We start from the raw sequence: 13,947 nt of genomic DNA on the forward strand, positions 1-13,947 counted from the left end.
CTTTTTTTTTTTTCTGTTGTTTGCATCTGTGCAATCCGTATCTTTGTATCTGGTTATTTTTGTGAATTTTGTTAAGTAGTCTGCTTTTAACTTTGACCTAACTTAATTGAAGCATAATTTCTAGGTCATTAGCTAGCACAAAAATGCTCCATGGCTGTGGCTGTCCTTGCAGCTGCAGGGTTTGAACCACTCTTACAAGTGCCTAGCAGTTCCTTACTTTTCTCCATAACACTGAAAAGCAAGACAATTTATGGCCATGTAAGATGCTGTAGCTGGGAGTTAGGAACACAGTGATGTAAAGAGAAAAGAAATGTCTCTCTCTGTGTGCAGAAAAACCTTGGCATGTGGCTACTAATGGAGAGCATGCCTGAACCTGCAGAGTCCCAGCAGAGTTGGTAGCCATGTTCAGGGCACATCGATAATACATCAATACTTTACATTGATCAGAGAGTAAACCACCAGCTCTAGAAGGAAAACCTGCATAGCTATTATTGTCAGATTAGACTGGAAATAAGTAAACGTGGAGAAACAGTAAAATTATTTATCCTTATCTTGGTTGCATTGTATAAATATGATAAGCCTTAGAAACAAAACCAGCCTATAAAATCCTTTGTCATTGCTTCCTTCCCGTTTCCCTTCCAACCCAGCTGGTGCATTTGCAGCCAGGTGAGCTTTTCAAAATGATCTTCCCACGTAAGAAAGTATGGGAGCTATGAAATATTACTGCAGTCCAGTTACCTCTGAAATGCTGATCTGCCTGGCTAACATGGAGACGAAATGCAGTTATTCCCTTTGACATGAAGTCACTTGTGAATTTACCAGATGAACTTCCCTGACAAATGGCTACCACCCACTCAATCCATCACTTCAGGGAGGCTGGGCTGCCTCATACTTTTCCTTTCCTGTGTTTTTAACTTTTGTTCTGCTTCTCAAAAAGATCCAGGGGTAAATTCCAACCCAGTATTCAAAAGTACGTGATTCTGAGCACCAAGTAACAAAGAGGTCTTTTAAAATTGCATATTATACAGTAATCATGTACTTCAAAATTTCCTCCTTTTTAATATAGAAAAATCAGCTAGAATTCTTCATTAATATTTTAATTGGCGTAAGTGTTGAGTTCCCAACTATCCACATGGTAATTTACACTTATGCTGTAGCTGGTGGGAGTTGGTTTATTTTTCTTTGTGCTAATCCAAGGATCTCACTTCCTGTGACAGGAAAGCTGCAGACGACAGTTGCACTGCATGGGTAAAAGGCACAAAAGGGAAAGGTAAAATATGTATAAAAGGATTTTTCTAAAATATAGAAGAAAAAAAGGATGATAATAAAAGTCCTTAGTTAAAGAAATCCACTCCATCATAGCAGGTAGATGAAAGTAGGAAATAAGTATTCCATGTTGATACACAATTCAGCCTTGCTTTATTTAAGCAGCTGATGGTGTAAGGTTGCATTTCAAGAACATTAAACTGTAAAAAACATTATTTTCTACTTAGAATCAAGTCTGAGAAGAGGGAGGATGCATCTCAGAAAGTTATGTGGGAGAGCACCCCACAGATTTCCTATCCCTATGCACGTGCCTTTACACAAGCTCCAGGGGGAATTCGGGAGAGCCACCATCCTTGTGTTTTCTCCTGCTTAGCACTGGCACAGCGCAGAACTGCAGATGAAGCAGGGGTGGAAAGGAACTGCTGAAGGAAAATCTGGTCTAGCAGAAGACTTTCCCCTGTGGGCTTTGGCACATGGGGAGAGGGGGTGCCCTCTGTAATGCTCAGTGGAAGTCGGGAGTCAGGGCTCAAAGACAGACTACAGCTGGTGTGAGCCTGGAGAGGAGCTGTCAGAGGAGAGACTGGGCTGCCGAAATTGTTCTCCTTGTATGCTGCCTAAAGCCCAGGGCTGACAGGTTGCATGGAGCTGCTGTCAGACATCCCCCTCCCCTGCCCTTCCTGGGCTGGTGCCCAGTGAACTTGCCTTGCTAATGGGACAGGGAGGAGGTATTGCCCCTCACGTGGCTTTCCCACCATGTCCTCAAGGATTGTGGGGATTGCTTTACAAAGTGTGTGATCTTTCTCACTGTGTGGTTTTGCTGTTTTTGTCATTGTTGCTGCCGTTGGTTTTTAATTTGTTTCTTAAGGGAATGAGGTTTATGGGAGCATAGGGTTTGACTGGATGTCTGTCTCTTTTTCTTTGCCTGTTACTAAGTTTTGAGCCCAGTGACAGATTTCAGCCAAACGTAACAGAGGGCTAAAGCTCTCCCAGATAATTAAGTAACAAATGTCATGAAAATAGACAAATGGGTAGAGAAGACAGATGCTGTAAATGCCCTTACTGTGGGAAAAGCTGCAGAGTGGTATCTCACATCATTAGGCACTACAACAGCTACATGGGAAAAAGGCTCCTGTAAATGCCCCAACACAGAGCTAGCTTCAGCTGGGTTTGTGTTTCATGCATACTAGACCCGACCACTTTTAAGCCAAAGCTCTACAGAATACAGGCTTAGATTCCTTCTGTGCCCAAATAGCTGCTGGTTTTCTGATTGGCATCCCCACAAAATGTTCTTTGGATTCAACTATTTACAGTTTTGAAAAGATATTATCTACCTGTAAGCAGGTAAGCTGAAGTGCATATGATTTAAGCAGAAAAAAATGCCAGTATCCCTCAGAAACACTTTTTTTGCACTAAGATCTGCATTTCAGAGACTTAGAAAAAATGGGCACAGTGAAGAATACATTGTGTTGTGCCAACAGAGCCATAGCTGTCAGGAGAACTGCATCGACATGTGGCCATGACTGCATATGTTGCAGTGAGTAGGATTCAAGAACAAAGAGCAGAGACCGGTTGAGAGGAATCAGGAGAATTGGCTCATACCACGGCATTAACAGTGCTCTAGCCATAATGGAGATGCAACAGCTCCCACAGCTAAAATGGCTGAGGCTAGCAAGATCAAGAGCTCCACGCATTACAAGTTAATCATCTTGTTAAATATTTGGCTGTTGTGGCATCCTGGAATAATCCTGATGGAGTGATGCACAGGGATAAATAAAGCAGGCAGCTCCTACTGTGGCCAAACATTCCAGCTGTGCATGGCCACATCCAGGGCACAGCTGGGGACCAGTGACTGCTAGTCCCAGTCAGTTTTAGGAATACACTAAATTCTAGTTTCAGAAAAATTAGCTGAAAAATTAGAAAATGAGAGGAAGATCATTTGCAAACCTGTTTCTGGGTGTCTGAAGCTAATCACCTAGGTTTCTGCTATGCTAAAATCTCATGAACAGTTTTAAGAGGCTTTAGATGCAATCAAAAAGAAATGAGGTTAGAAAATAGACACCTCTTGGCTTTGTAGCCCATAATTTGGGGAGTGGTTTAGATCTGTGGCTCAGCCCAAAGTTCAAGGGAGGGAATAGAGTCAAACTTCCTTCTGTAGCCCTACTCTATTTAAAGATACTTTTTAAAATAAAAGCCTTTTCTGGATAGCCGGTGCAGAATTTATTACTAAACAGATGCTCAGATATCTTTACAGTATCAACCACTTCTTTAATATTCTATGCTATTTCCAATATTTCCGTGACCATCGAGAGAGAGAAAGAGAGTAGTATTCCCCTTCAAGTCTCCATCTTAACAAAGCATTGGTTTTGCCTCCTCTGGGTGATTTCAGGTTACCTGCCATCTGTGGCATGACATGGAGACTGACTACGGGTAAAGCACCATAGTATTTTAGCACATGTTCAGTACCAACAAGCCAGCATGAGTGAAGAAAACAGAAGTCTAATCATTACTCCATGTTCCTAGTGCATAAAGAGAGATACTGTCCACCCACACAGTCTGATCAATGCCAAGTCTTTTGCAAACTTGGGGCTTTAGTTCAGCTTCTCTGATTTATGCTCCTGCATCCCTCCCTGCTCCCACCGTTGTGGTGACTTAATGAGCTGACTGGAAGCTGCTCTGCCACAGTGCACAAAAAGGGTGTGCTGGGGATGTACGCTGCTGAGGAAGGTCCTCTCAGAATCACAGAATGTCTGAGGGTAGAAGGGACCTCTGAAGGTCATCTAGTTCAGCCCCTGTGCCAAGGATTATCACCTAGAGCACATTGCACAGGATCACATCCAGGCAGGTTTTGACTGTCTCCAGAGAAGGAGACTCCACAGCCTCTCTGGGCAACCGGTGCCAGTGCTCTGTCACCCAAACAATAAAGAATTGCCCTCATTTGGAGAGGTTAAGAACAAAGCTTCTTAATACCTTTGGGGGCCTCATGTCATTGAATGGTGGCTTCAGCTTGACAGGATTTCACCAGACTGCAGTCACACAGAGCTGACCACACAGCACCTCTCTACCCCTTTTTCCCTGACTTGCCCAGTGTTGCCCATGTTTTAAAAGCTGCTGCATTTTCTTTGCATGGATGCTTTGTAGTCTACTGAGAAGGGAACGGGTCTCTTTGGAATGAGTTCTGAAATACAGCTACGGTGAAGTCATTTCCTTAAAAAGGTGCCAATACGAAATGCTCAGCAAATTCAAGACTGTCCTTGTTAAAAATAGATCACTTACAATATTGTATTGATTTGTAATCAACAGTGGACATGGCTAAGCCATGGGCAGAGAGTGGAGAAGTTTCTGTGAAAGGCAATTCACCCACTGTGGCCATAGTGATTAAGAAAATATTTTTCAGTTTACAAAAAGAGAAGAAATACAAAAAACTGGTGGGGTGGAGGACATGTCAACATGAAAATTTTGAATCATGATGTACAGCATGGGTAGAAAATATCCCTTTCAAAGGACAAAAACCCTAGTAATATGAATAGAGGAATATTACAGAGGAAGTCTGCACAGAACAGTGTGTGTGAACAGGTACATCTAAAAATGTCCAAATGCCGTGCTTGCTCTCTCTAGCAATTCTTATAGCTCCAACTACATTAAAAATTAGAGAATTGTACAATTCCCCCAGAAACTCAGAATGAGTTGAGAACTCTTTTTTCAGAAAAAAACTAGCTATGGGAGACATAGAATCTAAGTCAGACTCATCTTTTGGTACAAAAAACATAGTTTCTGCAGTGCTTTAACAAATTCAGATCTTTAAAAGAGCCAGTTATTAATAAGACATTTCCCCACTTGTCAAGATTTTTCTTCATAAACAAAAAAAGATTTATTTATTTATTTTTTACACTGGAAGTTATAATCAGGGGAGAAAATAAAGATTTAAAACTACCTTGCTGAAGGCTAATGTCTGGTGTGTTAGAAGACTACAGAGCCTAATATACTTGCTTATGAATATACAATGGCAATAAAGATTATCAGCAAGGGCAAAGGGGAAGGATGCTTGGACAAATATCTGTTATTCACAGCTTGACTGCCTTCTGCAGGGTTGTGAGTGTGTGCACACATGTATGTATCTGATTAAGCTTCAAAATTGCACTGAGGTTTTCTACGTGACATTAATGTAATTTCCTAGAAAGTAAATAGGGTCAGACATGCAGTATTTTCATTTAATTTGTTTTCTTCTTTCTCCCTCTTTAGTTTCCTTCAGGGGAGAAAATTTTTGTTCCTCTGTGGCTCCTACTAGTCAGGGTCATATTTCCCTCTATGGATCCTTTTTGATACCAGTGTTAAGTGTTGCCACTGATGTCACTGAAGACAGGATTAAGTTGAGAGAGTAAAAAAAACAGAGAGAGAAGAACATAAAATCTTGCAATACTCATATTCTTTTCTTTTTCTTTCCTGCTAAAATACTGGTTAAATAATATGCATCATTATTTCATACACACTAAGAGAGAGAGAGATTATGAGGTCACACTACAAATTAGAAGACATTGAGGTGACAAGGTTGGGCCGATGATAAAGCAACAATCCAATTTACAATTAATTGGGTTTAATGAGTATTCTCAGAGTCTCCTCGACTGCAGGGCCTGATCATCCTATGCACTGCAACATATGGAGTTGTTTGTATGCAAACTAAGTAGGTATACAGAGAAGCATGAAAATTATATCTCTATTTATTACTTGGCATCTTAGAAAAGAAGACACTAATGACTGTACATTGCACAAAATTGTAAATAATTGTTTTGATGAAATAAATATTAAAATATAAACTTCTAGTAAATATTGTTGAAAGCATCCTTTTAAATCAATCTGCATTGTTATATTAATTTAACTGTGATTTACAAGATTCTTGACAGATTTTCTTTAAAATATATTAATATTATGTATTTTGCCTTTTCAGATTTATTCTGTATAGATTGCTTTTGACTACTGTGAATTCATTAGCATGATGTAATTTGTATTTAGGGTGTACAAATTATCTCTAGCCTCAGCAGATCTAAATGGAAACAGTGCCATGTAGATCTCAAGGCTATGCTGTAGAGCAATGTTTTTTCTGTAACTAAGATTCAAATTCAAGCAGGAGACAGAGCTCCTCTCCACAAAGAGCTATATACGAGCAAGACTAATTGTTAAGTCTTATTTCCTCACTCAGGTTATTGTGTTTCTCATCATCAAAGGTTAAACTCAAACCTGGGTCTGATCTGCACACATTCCTTGCAGCAGGGCTGTCTCCAGCAGTGGAGAAAACGTGCTGGGGAAGGTGGTGTGGAGAGAGATGCCAAGTTTGAAACAGATAGTGAATATCAAGGTGCTAATCTACAAACATTTAAAGACATTTAGGGTGCTACCTAAAGACACATGGGTGCCCCGTGCTTTGCTTTGGGACCTCTCTGTGCAGCAGGGATGTTGCAAGGATGAATGTACCTTGAGAGCAGCCCGGAGGCTCCTCAGCATGAGGAAATGCCGCCAGAGGGTGTGTGAAGGCAGGCTAGATCACTCTGCACTCTCTGTCCCCATCCCTGCCCTGAGGGGCACCTGGAGGGACCCCAGATGCCATGAGGCTGGTTCCTGGGGTGCAGATGTCCGGTGGTGTGGCATGGAGCACCGACAGCCCCTTGGCTCCCCCACCAGCTAGCTACACAAGTCGCAGGCTCAAGTATTTTAAGACTGCTACAAACTATGCCAAAGCCTGTTCTGGCTGGTGGCCAGGCAAGAGCTGGAGTAATGAGTGGGAAAATGCCTCCCAGTGACATTTCCCTCAGCTGCCCTCAGCTGCTCCAGGCAGGATGGCTGTGCAGATCCAGGTGGAAGCCAGGGAAGGTGGCAGCCACTGAAAAAAAAAAAAAAAAAAAAAAAAAAAAAAAAAAAAAGTTTTACTTGGGGATTTATCATGGATGTTTACGTCCATGAGTGGAAAACTGTTTTTCACCTTGTATGGTCATTTATACACTGATGACTGGGTGTGAAACTTCAGCACTTCCGTAAGCCTGACTTGGCAATACTTTGTGCCAGCCGAGCTCAGAGCGGACAGGGAACACACAGGGGGTGAGAAAGATGAAAATAGAGCCCCTGATGGCTCTTTATTTTTTTATTTTATTTTATTTTTATTTTTTTAACAAAAACTCCAGAAAAACTAGCAATCATGAAGTGCTTCTGGACAGGGGAAGTGTCCTCTCCTGACAACAGAAGCCAACAGGGCAATCAAAAAGTTATTTAGGTCAAGTCATCGGGAGCCTGAGATACAAGTGCTCTCTGTTAGCATTAGAAAGAAAAATGGTTCATCATAACATTGGTTCATCCAAACTGAGGTTGTGTTTGTTGTTGTTTTGTTGTGTTGTTTTCTCTTTTTGTTTGTTGGCTTTTTTTTTTCTTCTTCTTCTTTAAAGAGAGATTGATAATGTTGAAAGCAGGGCAATTTGGGTTGTGGGTATCTCACACAGTGGATACTTTCAGTGGTCATGCTACTTATTACAGAATTTGAGGCCAGAAACAGGCCAAGCTGGGGCCTATCATACAACATGAATGGAGAAACTACCAGGGGAAGTTTAGCTTTCATTGCCCAGGCTAGTACACTTCATTCTTTATAAGGCAAGGAATCTCCAGGACTGATTTATCTCAGTAGCACTGGGGAAAAATGTATTTTTTAGTACTGCTAGCTCCTTCACTTCTTGGTCCCCATGAAGATGCCCATCAATACTTAGCAAGACAAATTATGAATAGGGGAAGGAAAGACACAGAACAGAGGAAGAGCAGTAAGCAGAAGAAAGTACTGTTAAAGACAACATTTACTCTGGCTTTATGACATCAAGTAAGGAGATCTAACAGAGAGAGCAAATGTGGGCTGCAGAGTGAACCCAAGCAGTCATTATGGTCTAATATATGAAATGGCTGCTCATGGAAGAAGAACTTATTAGGTATCCAACATGATCCTAGAAGTAGACTCTGTAAAATATATCTTTGAAAGGATAAAGTAGACTTTAATGTAAAAGTCCAGTTAATAAAATATAATTTTTGCCAGAGGAATAAAATGAAACAGGAGGATCTTGGGCTGAATTCTTCATCTTTTGGAAATATCGAAATAACTTTATTCATTATGATGATTGGCTTCTCCTGCTGCTCCAAGGAGCATGATTCCAGACTGTGCTCTTTTGGTCTTGTGATTTGAAGAGCATAAAGTGGGTGGTGAATCTATTCCAATCTTTAAGTACCATTAACAGGAAGGTTTAATATCGCAGGATAGGTCTAAGCCGTATTTAAGAGGAAAGCAATCAGTTTAGAGCCCTCTTAAACCTCTAAGTCGTGCAACCAAGGAACCAATGAAACAGCTGTCGATAGCCAGTGTGCCAAGTGAGACTTCTGGAAAGGAAGGCAAGCAAAGAGGACAGTGATCTTCTCACCAAAAGAATTGCTGTAAAAAGTGTTGAGTGGATGTGAAAGATTAAAGCCCTAGTAGGAGACACGCCTTTTGTGCTTTTTTGGCTAAACTTCTAACAGTGAGCCATGAAGTTGTCATTCATCCCTTGTCAGCTGTAATATGTAAGCAACATGCAAGGCAGCTTCACAGAGCTGAAAGGAGTGTTGCTAGATAGCAGAGTTGGATTTGTAGCCTGCCATCAGGACAGCCAAACGTGCACTGCTGAGGTGTGAATTATGAAAGTTAGTTTCCAAATGGCCAAGGGGCAATAAACATTAATATAAACTAGACATGGGCCCATGCCAAATAACCCCAACTCTCAGGGTGTTTGGATTGCAAACATTTGACTGGGATCCAAGCTTTGCAGCTGGCCTTATCTCTGCAGTGGCCAAGCCAAAACCCCAGGGTTCATGGCCACCTGGCACATTCTGTGATCCAAGGATGCAGCATCTGATTACCTGCTCCTTTGCCACCTCCAGCAAACAGTCCTTTTTATCAACAATCACTTGTGCTTCCTGTCTTGCTCTGGTATCCTTTCCCTGATTTGGTGTTTTTTCTCTCTCATATTTATACTGTAAGTTCTCTGAATAAGAGACAGGCTTTAAATTTGTTTAGAACAACTCTGGGTAGAATTATGCAATATTGTGGAAAATCATCAACAGAAGGCATGGAATCTGAGCATGAACTTTGTACCTTCCGTGCAAGGCTTACAAAGGGCACTAGACTGCTGTGCTTGTGAAAGAGAGGTGGGTAAGCAGTACATTTAATAAACATACCCAATTCAACTTGGAAGACCTTCTGAAATTTTAAAAGACGTATTACGGCTGGTTAGCAGTAGGTGACTACAAAATCCAAGCCAGAAGTCTCCAGCCATTCCTGGGGTCAAAGACTGGACTCTAACCGTCTGTGTTTATTCTTTCCACCTCAAAGTGTCAGATGGAGATTGGCAGTCTGGAGATTGCAAATGTTTTTATTCCTCAGGACATAACGCATAGAGAGGAGAATCACTTGAGTTTGCCAAAATACGCTCTTGAGCCCCTCTTTTCACCTCCAGAAGCAATAGCCATGGAAGGAGTTGTGTGATCACCCTGTTCTCAGTGGACTTTCTTTTTCTTCCTGGACCTTGGAAAGGAGGGGCTAACTTGGAGGATCTTTCAGAATGTCAATAATTGGAACAAAAAATGTGTTCCAGAAGTACCTTTAGGGGGGAAAATATTGCCAGTCCCAGTTTCTAATAAATGCCTTTACCCTAAACCAACAACCAGGAAACAATACACATTTAATAGCTTAGAAAAGTACCTAGGAACTTAGCTCTCAATTCTTCACTTACATGTAAAGTCATATACATTTGTAGGAGGATATACTATGCCCCGCTACATGGGATATATCAGAAGATAGAACAAAAGAAGGCAGAGCCTCTAAGGGGTTTGACAAATTATTAAAACTGAAAGTCAGAATTTAGGGGCAGAAAGAAAGCACTTTGCCTATCCCTAACCCTTAAAGCCAGACCTGCAATGTGATCATAAAATTGCTGAGATTTTTCCTGTCTTCTGTAACAGACATAGTTAGACATGACATAAATATCAAAGAATGCTGATTTTTGTTGAATTCTAAGAGGTTAATTAGCATGTTAATTATCAGTAATTAATATATGCAGATACAGACATGAGAAATTGAGACTTTATTGGTATGAAATTTGTCTATTAGCTACACTTCACACTCATCAAATCTAGTGTTTCTGAAGCAGTAAGATTATTGATCTACATTATGGATTCTTGGGTAATTACGATGTGTATTTAATATCCTCATCTTAAAACAGAACAAGGGGATGCTGAGCTTGCATCTGGAGTTGTCTCAATTTCCTCTTCTAACTTAGTGGTTGAAAAATACATGAAATTTTATGATCATTTCAATCCCTGGTTATAACTATCTCCATTTTTAGCTGAACAGGTTTCCTGAGCGTACATTTCTGGCTATTGTAATTATATTCTTGACTCATGGTTGCACAAGGAAAAACTTCGTGGACTTCACACTGATAAAATATCTCCAGGGATCTCATCTGAACTTCTAGGAAATCAAAGGTTAATAATACTGACTGAGTTGAAAGGGTGAAATCTTTGGTTTCCGACATTTTGAGAAATAGCTCACTTCACTGATATTTAAACATAGTGCTGTGGCAAGTCTTCATGGATTTATTTCATATTAGTTTCTAGCTTTTCCTTTGTTTTTTTCACTGTCCCCATTGATACAGCTATCATTCCATACCAAATTTTCTATATAGACTTTTCTATACAGACCTCCTAAATCACGAGTATGCCTTTCTTTAGATGACAGATTTTATTAGTTACCTTTTTTTAAAAAAATAGTATAGGTCTAGGACATACCAGGGAGTCTAGACCACTAGGAATACTATAGCAAGTAGATGAAAATCTGTTCTGTCTAAACCATACAAGCATCAGGAACATGCCAACATCATCAAGACACAGTTCCTTAAATTCCAGGTATAGGTATGGATATTACTCTGTTAATACTGCCCAGCCTTGTCTCCACCTGTGTGGAAGAGCAGAATATGTCTGGCAATATCTTCATTTATTTGGGGTGGAGCGCTAATGAACTTGTGTTTTCTGCTTGGCTGGGGGTTTGGATTCTTCTTTTTCAGTTCACATTTTCAGATCTACCCATGTGTTGTCATCATCTTCTACATCTAGCTTGCTGCAGGAACCCCAGATTCATTGCCTGTTCTCACTGTTGACTGTTTTATCAAGAATTCATATTTTCCTGGAGTAAAATTCAGAGCTGACATGCTTTGCAAGGACTACCCTGGCACACATATCCCTGACAATCTCATGAGACTATGGGGCAACCCATCATTTGTGTGGGGGTTAGGAAGAAGGTAAGTTATGGTGCAAATCTAATGTAATGCAGTTTCAACCAGGAACAGACAGCTCCAGGTTTTGCAGTATCACCTACTGAGACCCCAGGAAAGGCTGGAAGGTCAAGCTGTGAGCTGTTTCACTTTCATCTATTTGTGAAGGCCACAAAATTCTTTGTAGACATTTTAACAAATAATGCTTCAGAAATATAATTTCCCTTAACATCCTGCTCCTTTTTACTTCCCAAGTGTAAAAGCCAACAACAACTCAGCATGCATGTTTTAAGTTGAATAAAAAGAGCTGGTAAGAATGCATGTTTCACCCTTCCAGAGGGGTCATTATAAAAGTAGTGAGGTTAAAAATAATGTTAAAGTGATCTGCGGAAAAACGAACTCTTAATTTTTCTGCATCTTTTAAGACATTCTGAAATGTCTCTGCATGAACTCTTGTCTCATCCTCTTTCTTTTCCCTTTGCCCCCACACCCAGCCTCTCCATCTCAGAAAAGGAAAGTTTTTGGTACCTCTGGCTGTAATAAAATGAAGGGACCCTCAGTGCTCTCCCAGCTCCATCTTAAGATGAAGTCAAAGTGCACAATTCCCCTTCTCACTTTTCCCCTTAGGCTCTAGCATGATGGTTACTGCAGTAGGGAAGGAAACCAGGCACCCAACCATAATGGGATTACATTACAGGGATGTTGCAGGATGCACCTCTCTGCTGCTGTAGTCTCCATGAGCCAATATTAATATAGATCTTCAGTGAATGCCTGAGAATTTGCAGGACATTTGAAATGACATTGATGGTGTTTTACCCTTAAAAAGCAAAAGTTACTGGGCATTTAAAGACATCTTTTTTAGCAAACTGTTAACAGCTATTCAAGATTATCTTTGTCAAAATTGCAGGAGAACACATCCTGAAGTATGTGTAAATGTGTCCATCTTGACCTACTGCTGGTGCTGTCCAATGGACTGAGTCATTATCAGTTCAAGATATGCTGCTGTCAGAAGGAACTGCCAGCAGAACTGTCCTCTCTTAGGAGGATGCTCAACATCATCTTAAAAAAAGTAAGCTTCCTTCAGGTATCTCAGATAAACAGCAAGAACTACAATTCTGCTCAGTCAGGCACTTCTACAACCACTTCACAAACTTAAGGGTCTTTTAGTGTCATATTTTTAAATGCTGAATCCTAAATACCTAGAGAACTCGAAATGAAGAATTCCTCATCGTGAAATTTCAACATGTGGTACAAATCAGTTTAGCAGCAGAGTTGGGTTTTCTGGATTCAAAACACAGGTTCATTCTCAGTGATGAACTGATACTTGTTGGCCCTGAAGGCAAGTGGAGACACACCAATGGTTTGGTAGCAATCTCCAGGACAGTAAAGGAATGTCAGAGTTCTGGACACTACAGCAGTAGAATTATTAATGAACTAATTAGCATACTTATTACAGTTATGTTAATAATCTTACCATCACAATGATTATGATAGTTATTAATATAGTAAAGAGCATAATTAACAATGATAACTGTTAACATTTATTAGTGCAGCTATAAGCTCTTTGCATATTCTGTGAGGAGGTAGCACCTTCTCACTTTGTCCTCTTAGGTACTCTCAGTTCTCTTCTGCTTTTTCCCTCCTTGTAGCTACTGTCTTTCCCTTCTCCTGTTTAATCCTTCCCATCTATTGTCCCAAAGGTCACCCTTATCCCTGACTTTTCCCCTATCCCAGGGAATAGTCATTCTTCTGTTCCACAGGATTTGTCCCAGGTATTCACAGTGCATGTCATGAACTGTACAACCAGCACTGTATTCACTGCACATGTGGGATACTCACCTTCACTCTGGGAACTGGGGTAGGAAGCCCTAGTTTCTGTTGATATCAATTCACATTCACTCTTGATCTCTTTCTCTTGAAGTCTTCTGTGCAGAACAAATACAAAAGAATAAAATAAAATCAAGTGGAATAGTACTATTGAACATAATTCAATGATGAATACAACAAACATTAATTTATGATAACTAATATTGAGAAAATAGTTATTCTTATGAAACCTAGGCATCTTTCTGAAGCAAGAAGTCAAGTTCAATGTGGTTACTGCCTTGGCTCTTAACATTTTTGACCAGGCTGTGCACTAGCTGGACTTTGAAACTACTAAAGGGATTTGCATTGGCTTCAAAGTATACTACAGCAGCTCATAAAGCTCCATGTGACAGGGACAAGGTGCCTGCTCTTTTGGTGCTTACTCTTTCTGTTCTGGGATGGACTTCATGTAAAACATGGCAAAGGGGTATAGCATCTTCATACAGATGGAGGAACATCCCTTTCCTACCACTGCCCCCAGACACAGTGGTGT

At 40.5% G+C, this 13,947-nt stretch overlaps 1 long non-coding RNA gene across 1 annotated transcript in view; it reads left to right on the forward strand.

Annotated features, from left to right (window-relative positions):
* Window positions 1-13,471, forward strand: part of LOC118167167 — a 35,671-nt gene extending 22,200 nt beyond the window's left edge. Inside the window, exon 4 of the long non-coding RNA XR_004750987.1 lies at window positions 12,496-13,471. This is a non-coding gene — a long non-coding RNA (uncharacterized LOC118167167). The remainder of the gene's footprint in view (window positions 1-12,495) is intronic.
* The last annotated feature ends 476 nt before the right edge of the window (window positions 13,472-13,947 follow it).

Source organism: Oxyura jamaicensis, chromosome 4 (assembly GCF_011077185.1).
Source record: "Oxyura jamaicensis isolate SHBP4307 breed ruddy duck chromosome 4, BPBGC_Ojam_1.0, whole genome shotgun sequence".
Taxonomy (NCBI): Eukaryota; Metazoa; Chordata; class Aves; order Anseriformes; family Anatidae; genus Oxyura; species Oxyura jamaicensis.